This window comes from Bombus terrestris, chromosome 5 (assembly GCF_910591885.1).
Source record: "Bombus terrestris chromosome 5, iyBomTerr1.2, whole genome shotgun sequence".
Classification (NCBI taxonomy): domain Eukaryota; kingdom Metazoa; phylum Arthropoda; class Insecta; order Hymenoptera; family Apidae; genus Bombus; species Bombus terrestris.
This window is the reverse complement of record NC_063273.1, coordinates 4,234,919-4,243,694: the sequence shown is the minus strand read 5'-3', so window position 1 is coordinate 4,243,694 and position 8,776 is coordinate 4,234,919. Positions and strand designations below refer to the sequence as shown.

Below are 8,776 nucleotides of genomic sequence, written 5' to 3'. Positions count from 1 at the left end.
TGATTTCCTCAAGATCTCGTCCGATCAATCAACGGATACTAGGAGCAATCAGAGAAACTGTATGGGCATTCGTGCGCGAATAGATTCCTAGTGAGGCACAATATGCGCACACAGGCCATCGTGCACGCTGACCCAACACGTTTTAACGACGATCGATCCTGTGTATAGATCGCGGGATGCAGTCGAATATTCGGTTCACCAGAGACACGCTGTGAGATCAATGCTGCTTGTGATTCAGGGACACAATTATTCGAATTAGAGATTGGCCGTGCTGTTTGCGTCAAACATGCTATTAAATATCCTCGAACGGCGACTCGACACGGGAATCAAGTGATCCATTCGATCAGCATTGTATATAGTCAAACGACTCTGCTAAGGCGTACGAAGCGTTCAAACCGCTGGAATAAAATCGATCAAAAACAGAATCGTATTTCGATCGCAGAATTTTGATAGTAAAATCCATGTTATATATTCCTTAATTGCAATGAAATACAGGCACGTAACTAGAACCGCTTCTGTAGCATCACAGGCAATAACTGTGTCGAGAAATTGGTTCGGTCGAATGAAAGGGCCATATAACGCGCCAATTCTCTCCAAAGTTATTACTTGTAAAGTTATCGAAGTAGTTCTAGCTACGTGTCACTCTGTATCGAGAGTATAGCGATTAGATTTTTACAATCGTACGTAGAGAGCACTGTCTTTGTATCGGAATTTCGCTTTTATCTCGAAGACTTTCTTCGTTCTTCCACAAGAAGATCTCGATCGTATCGATAAACGTAGTATCGACTCTTGCACAGCTTACCGATCGTCGCCAAGTTTTCTCGTGATTCTTACTTCTCCTCGGCGTTATTCTTCTACTGCTTTTTCCATACATATCTCGTCACAGCTACGAAACGTCTTTGCAGTAGCACTCGTCATCGATCTTGTCAAAATGATCGAACGAGAAAGCGATTGGTTAAAGGGGGAAGACGACGGATAGAGAGGAAGAAGTTGACAGAGAAGGAATTAAGGTTCGAACGATCGAGCGAGACAAAGTCGATAGAATTAGAAGGATTAATCGATAGAGGACTGTGGGTAGGGGCAGGGGACATAGTAATTTATATCAGGCTTGCATCTTAATAATGGCGTCTCCTCGATTTTGCACGACCAATCGATCATCGATAATTGGTTGCCGCTCGATCGACACCGCTCGTCTACCGACGATTAACTTTTTTATTTCTTCCGCGACCGCGTTTCTATTCGAGTTAAACGCTCGAACGGCTTCGCCTGCCGGCCTATTAACGAGAATCGAACTCAAGGCGCGCTTCCATTGTCCTCCCGTTGACGTTAAGGCCGGGGAGGATCGCTGGAAAGGTCGAGGGCCTCGTAGTTCGTCGACGTCGCAGCTGCTCCAACAGTTGCACAGAAACTTGTAAGAAATTTTCAAAGAAAATGTTCTTTCTCTTTCTCTTTCCTTTCTAGAAAGTAATTTGTAAAAGAAAAAAGTGATACCTATAAGCTGGACAGATAAGAAGATTGTTTAGAGGTTGATACACGTTCATATTACGCGCGTTGACGTTCGTTTGAGAACCACCGTTCCAACGTTCGACCAATTTTTATACTTCTCGATTAGGTTGACACGCGGTATCACGTATTTATCGCGTGTCAACATTTGATGGATACGGATCTATTTTTAATACGAAACGTATCTATGCAGGACGAAAACGAATATAGAGCGGATAGTTCACCTGGCCAGACGTACAGCTTTCTCACGATTCGGATATGCATATCTATATACAGGGTCATTCACAAGTAAGGCAAACTTGGCTCCAGGCGAACCATCAAATTATTGCCACGTTAAAGTACAATTTATAGCAGGTGATTTCGATGGTCAGCCAAAATTTTTGACGATCCTAACAAAATATTTTCTACAAATATCCGAATGGTCGGTCTGTCTAAAACAAGCAGCGGTTACGAAAGTAAAATGTCATTAAAATTAGAAGAGATATCGTTGAACGTTGATTTCTTAGAAACGTTTGACCTAGTTCTTTTCAATTGTACAGTAGCCACGTGTATCGAGAGAACGACGCGCGAACGAAGCTTACTTTTCGTCAAAGTTGTCTCGTAGGAAGGCGAATTGATTATCGATTTTCGTTTATCGAGCCTGGTCATGCGCGAATCTTCATTCGTCTTCCGTCAACGGACTTCCGGTCGAAACGTGCGTCACGTGGGCCCGATCGCTAGCTACGTTTGATTCGACGAAGCTCACCCGTGCCGTGAGATGTTCGCAAATACTCGACACATTCCAATGAGGACGCCGATTTCATTGAATCGGAGACAATGAACCGGCGCTTGATTTACCCTTCGATCTTCGAATTGAACGTCGCGTTGAGAAATTACGATCGCAGACGAAGATTGCAGGAGCGTTTATCACTCGGACAATTTTAACCGTTTTAAACGAGGAAACAAATATCCAATCCTGAAATTTCACTAGATATTTTAAGGTTACCGATAAAATAGTAAAAGTAAATATACCATCGTCGATTACGAAAGTGCTTAAAATACCTTCGAATCCACCACGCGATTCAAACTTTCCCAATCGAGTAAAAACAATAGTTGGAAACTTGGAAGAAAATACGTGTCCCAAGCACGTCGACCGCTCGTATGAAGAAGCGCGAATCCTCATCAAGGGTCCCATGCGACAGACAATGCTCGTTTCGACTTTGACAGTAAATCTTAAATTGTTTTTCTTAACCTTCCCCGTTCCTGATGGCGTTGAAACTCGGTCGACGCTGGAAAGGGGTGGCCATTGGCCCTCAATTCCCCGCGAAAACGTCCTAACTCGCGACATCAACGCTCTTCGCCCTTCGAAAAATTTCCACCCTATCCGCGCCACGTTGATCGGAGTAAATCCAACGATGATTTCATTATTGCCGCAATTCACGCTAGCTCTCATCGTCGAATCGACAGGAACCCTTCCCAAAGGATTTACGACTGTTTGTTTTTAGAATCGTTTGCATAGATGATAGTGAGTGTTACCGAATCATAGTTATCGAAAGTGTTGGAATATCGAAATATCATGTTCCTTCGTGGAACAGAAAAAGCGTTTCAAATCCTTGCGCGCTTCTTTTCGTTGTGGAAAGTGCGCGTTTGGCGATGATAGAAAACGAATCGTAGATCCATGAAAAGGGAAACTTAGCAGGCTGTGTACTTAATGCATAATTCATTGGCTGCTGCTTCAACTTCCATTGATTTGCCGAGGTGGCAGGGTCGCGACCGAATGAAACTGGGTTGCAAAGTCGCAGAATCGCCGAGAGCAACCGCGGCGATGATTCTCCTGTGGTCGCGTATCCGCCTCTCCGGAAACAAAAACGACCGACCGCGATATATCGTGGTACTCTGAGAACTGGCATTCGCGAAACATCTGCCATCGCTACGAATTTAATCTTCTCTGACTGGGAAACGTAAACGAGAAACGCTCGGGACAGTTTAAGCCCCTGCTTTACTCTGTCTCTGTCTATTAACTTGCTCCCCCGATGTTTCCCTTTATTCTTCCTGCGTCGCAGCAAAACTTTCGAAGCTAAAGTTCTCGGTCGAACCTTTCAACGGAATTTCTTTTGTATCGAGAATTTACGTTTACGGCATATTCTGCAATGACACGGTTCGCGTATACCGCGTCGGAGACTTTGTACTTCCACTCCATCTCACCTAAAGCTGCCATTCTTGCGTATCTGGCATACGCCCTTTGGTATCGTTCGATATTCCAGATATTTGAAGATCGCTTTCGTTCCAGGACATTTACAAAATACATATTATATTTCGTTGTATTCTCGATCGTGGTTTTCTTTCTATACTTGTAACACTTTTCTTGCTTTCCTATAACGTCATTTGTTGTTCGTTTTATTGGTGGAATATTTCTCAAGGTCGTTGCGTAGTTATTTCCACAATTGAAATCCCTTGTGAATATCCCAAAGCTGTGTGCTTTCATCGCTGAAATTTCTTTCTGCCGTTCTAGTGCCATTTTCTTTTTTGCCGTTGGAATTTTTCCACGCCCTTGCATCTCTTTCTTTCTTTCCTTCTTCCTTATTACTGGAATTTCATTTTTAATGCTCTTTCCCTGCTTTTGCTTTTTATCGCCGGAATTCCTCCATTTTCTTGGACGATTGGCGTCCCTCGTTACTACGAAGTATCTGGCTATGACCGCTTCTCCAAATTGCGGAACATCCAGCTTCGTCGATTATAGTGTACCATGAAAAAGTATGGTCGAAGGGAAGTAGCGTGTGTCGAGTGATAAATTACTTCGCAGCACCGGGATCCACGGTGGACACGAAAGTAGCTAGAACTATCAGGAGCACGCCACACACGTCCTCGGCGATCAGTCAGTCGACAGAAATGATTCTCGAGGAAGTGACTGCTGGTTGACCAGCGGATGACTACAAGATGGATCCATACATGGCAGGTACTTGATTAGATAATAGCTAGAAGCGTATAGAATAGGTTTGGACATCTCGATACTTGTTGCAATCGAAGACAACCGAGTCAATTAGAATTCTAACGAAAAGTGCCGTTTCTAGCCGAGTTATCACAGAACTCGAACGTCGTCGCGATCGACGTGAATCGCAGAAAGAAGAGGATTTGCCGAAGGAGATTTCGTATAATCTGTTCTACCATAGATCATTTTATATCGTTCGAGTAGAATAAGATGGCAGAGCATCAGGACGCTATCTGCAAAGGTGATCGAAAAATTTAGAAAGAATCCAGCTGTGGCTACTCGTTTACAGATGGAATTATCGCGAGTCAAACGGATTTAAATCGTAACTCGTCGAATCATAGGGTTCGTGGTTAGATGCTCGTAGAGATCGGTAAACCTGCGTTCATTCAGGAACATATTAATGTTTGAAGTTATTAGACACTGTCTGCTGGTATGAAATACCTGTTACACGCTGTCATTTGATCACAGCGTGGTGCGCTTTGTGAGCCAAACAACGCAGATGAAAATTGATGTTGAAATGAAATGGAAAAAAATTCTTCTACGAGTTACAAGAAGCGATATTATCATTTAAATTTATATTTCAAATTTGCTCTCAGATTTAAATGTAAATTTCTCTGTAGTCTACGTTTCCTATATTCTGCCAATTCCATTTCATCGACTTTCCATCTCATTTTCTCGTCGAGTATTCACTCATTTTCCACCTATGTTCCAACCGCGGCTAAAGTATTCCCCAAGGTCGTTTCGCTCAGCTAATCAGAGCATTCTTCCGAGGCACGAGAGCGTAGAGTGCAGAGACAATCGCGAAACGCGGCGTCTTTAAGAGCGCGTCGTGCACCACCCTTGTTCTCCGCACCCTTTTGATTCCTGCGAGAACAGTAAGGCTAACGAGTAGCGCTCTTGAGGCCGAGCTAACTCGTTATCCCTTCAACGTGACAACTTTTGGTGACAGAGGCGACACGATATGAATGAGAATAAAAAGATCTCGGCGAAGAGGATTCTTTTTGAGCAACGAGACGTGAAACGAGAACGTTGCGTTTTCTTTCGGACGAACTTTTAATTTACGATTATCGAGGATCGAGGAAAGGAGAATTTTGCAAATTTTCCCAACAAAGCGATCAAGCCTGGGGAATTTCGGTATTTTTTAATTTACCAACATGCTTCGAATTCAAATCTCAGCTTGTAAATTATACTTATGAAGCTCCGGCTGACCGAAGATCACTGAAATATCTATTGGGTTGGCAACTAAGTGTTTACGGATTTTGTCAATACCACGTAATGACAAAATCCGTAATCACTTAGTTTCCAGCCCAATAGCATCACGCGATACATGAAAGTGAAATTATAGCGACGCTTATAATAGCTGAGGATCCAACAGATCAAGCTATAAATTACTAAACGCGTACCAATCGCGAAAACGCAGTTTAAGAGTAAAGATTTAGAGGTTGACAGATTTAGAGGTAACGATCAAAGTATTTTCCAAATTTTTCTAAGACGAATCATGATTTACCATAGACAAAATTACACGCACAAAGCGAATCCGAGAAGAAAGAAAAATGGAAATAAAAAAAGAAAAAGAGCAGGTGCGACCGACAAAGATCTGTACGTAGCTCTATCGATCGACGGTCGTCAATTAGACGCGCAATGGAAAATTGGTTAAGAATAGCCCGACAATGGAGGAGAATAGCACGAGGACGCGGGAAATGTGGAAACGGGAAAGCAAATGCGCGGAGAAAGATGGAGGAAAAAGGAGGTGAACAAAGAGAAAGTCGACGCTCGAAGAGCTCGTCCGCGCGAAGAAAAGCTGCACGCTTATAAATAGCTCATTAACAGAAAAGCGAGCTATTACCGCACCGAGCCGGTATCACGATTACGCACACGTCGTTGTAAAAACGGTTCGTCGTGCTTTGAAGGATAGATGATTCACCGGAAGAGTACAATGGAGAAGAACAACAATGGAAATTTTTAGAGAGCAATTTAAAAAATTCACCGCGTTCTTTTCCCGAGATCGACCGGATAAATCGGACACGCGAAGAGAAATTGAAGCAACAATTATCGGAAAATGTATTTCGATGGAAAGGACCGTATCTAGCTTCGACGAAAGCGAAATCCCACGTGAATCTTTTATCGTTCTTTTTAATAAACTTCTTTCTAAGTATTCTGTTGTTTGCTATTTCTGTGGTTCTTACTTTATCATCTTTTTACTAACCTCTTTCCTTTAACTTTTATCTTTATCCTTCTCCTTAATCTGTTTAATCTCTTTTTGCGTATTTATATAAACGTGACAGATCTATAGATGGAATAAATAAAGATCCTCCAATTTATCTTCATAAACAGCGTTTCTCCTCGTTAGAAATTCTTGTCACCGTTAGCATCTTCGATAGCCACTTCGCACGATATGCCCTTCGATCGAAGGCTTTTTACGACACTCTTGAAAATTCGCTCTCGATCGAGAAAAGGTTCTGCCAGTGTCGTGGATCGAGAAAAAAATATTCCGAAGCGTCGAACGAACTTCCGGTTCAACGATCCCCGTTAATCGGTTATTATTGAAAAAAAATCCGGCTGACCCCGGGAAACTCTGTCCATGAATCTGTTTGGCGGAAAGTTGGAGAGACAAGGGGTGGAAAGTGTCGCTAAAGTGCACTCCAGCCAAGACTCGCGACTATAACGTAGCAAAACGAGGAAAAAATTGGATTCGAAAGGAGATGCTGGAGATTGCCTTCTAGATTTCTTTGCCTGTTCTCTTTTTTCCTCCTCTTCTCACCCTCTTCTCGTATTTTCCCTTATTCGCCTCGTGGTTGATCGAAATTTCCGCTTGATTCGCAAGCATTTTCCTCGTACGCGCCATCCTCCACCGAAATTACTCCGATCTCGAGACTGAGTTTTCGACGAACAAGCGTACATTCTACGAAATCACTTGAAATTTCGCTTGGCGGCAGATATTTTCCGAGTACCATTACACGTAGGTTGCTACAGATTCTACCAAGTTTCAAAGATTCGGCTATGTTTTCTATAGTTTCGTATCGGACACTGGCTTTTAAAAAGAAGCGTTGTAATGGCGTGACATCGGGTTTCAAGCGCAAATAATTCGTCGTTACTTGGAACCAGGAGATCGAGCAAACCAGTGGCGGACAACGTGCGTTCGGGGGAAATTAATTAGCCCGAAAATTAGTTCTAGAGCCATTGGATACAATGAGCCAAGCGCAACGAGGCCGCCATAAATTACTCGAGCGCGTGCTAAAGAGAAGCAACTTCGGCTCCTATAAACTATGCAACGTCATCAAACGCGTGTAAACAGGATTTACTAAAATTCCAACGCGAATCTATGCTCTTACGATTAACTATACAATTCAATGAACCACGTTATCTGGCGTAACGTCGCCATTCTACGCAGGCATTACGCTATCGTTGGAATATACCTGCAGAATACAAGGAGAATCGAGGTATCTGGAAAATATCCGACGAGCGAAAAATACTGGAATATTTCACGATTGCCGTATATTGGAACCTGATTGGTTCAATTTGTCAATTTGTTGGCCCGACGAGACCGAAATAACCAATTCCTTGCAACCTGGTCAATGCTGTCCCGGATATTGCCGTGATAATGGAACCGATCTTCGCCGAATTCTCATGGAAAACTTAGAACCTTGAACTACTTTTACCTCGAAGCAACTTATACGCGGTGAAACGTCTGCAAACTGTTCTCCAATCGTACGGCCCTGAATTGATTTCTAGTCACCTATTCGTTAATATAACGATTACGATAATGTTTTATTCGGACGCTATTAATCACTGAAGCGATATTACTAAGGTGACGAAACGTTTACCGTTTATACTTTTTCATCGAATACGAATGATTTATCGAGAAAGTTTCTCGAGAGAAGAACGCGACGTGGGAATACCATTTACGGTAGGGAAAAATTGTTTTTCATGTTCAGAGAATCGATTCATAAATTCGTACGAATGGTACATGGTTTATTGCGTATAGTTCTTGAAACTAAATGATAAATGAACAACGATTTCGCGATCGTTTCCATACCTTCACAGCCAATTTCCTCAGGGTAAAAATAAAAAAACGGTACAACTATCGAAAACGAATGATTACATTGGCATGGAAGGACCAGATAAATCGATAGATTGCAAAGAAGGAAACACGAAGTACGAGACGATAAAATCGTACAGTCTATTTACGAATCGTCGATATCCTGCAAGGATGTTCGTTCGCAACCGTTTCCGGACAGATCGAGAGATCGAAGAGGCCGTTTTAAAGGGTATATCGAGCTAATTCGTGGCCTCGTGCTGGCACAA

General features: G+C 42.7%; 1 protein-coding gene across 6 annotated transcripts in view; it reads right to left on the bottom strand.

The window, feature by feature from the left end:
* LOC100649574 (solute carrier family 12 member 4) overlaps positions 1-8,776 on the bottom strand; it is a 99,407-nt gene that overhangs the window by 47,118 nt on the left and 43,513 nt on the right. The gene's annotated exons all lie outside the window — the stretch shown is intronic.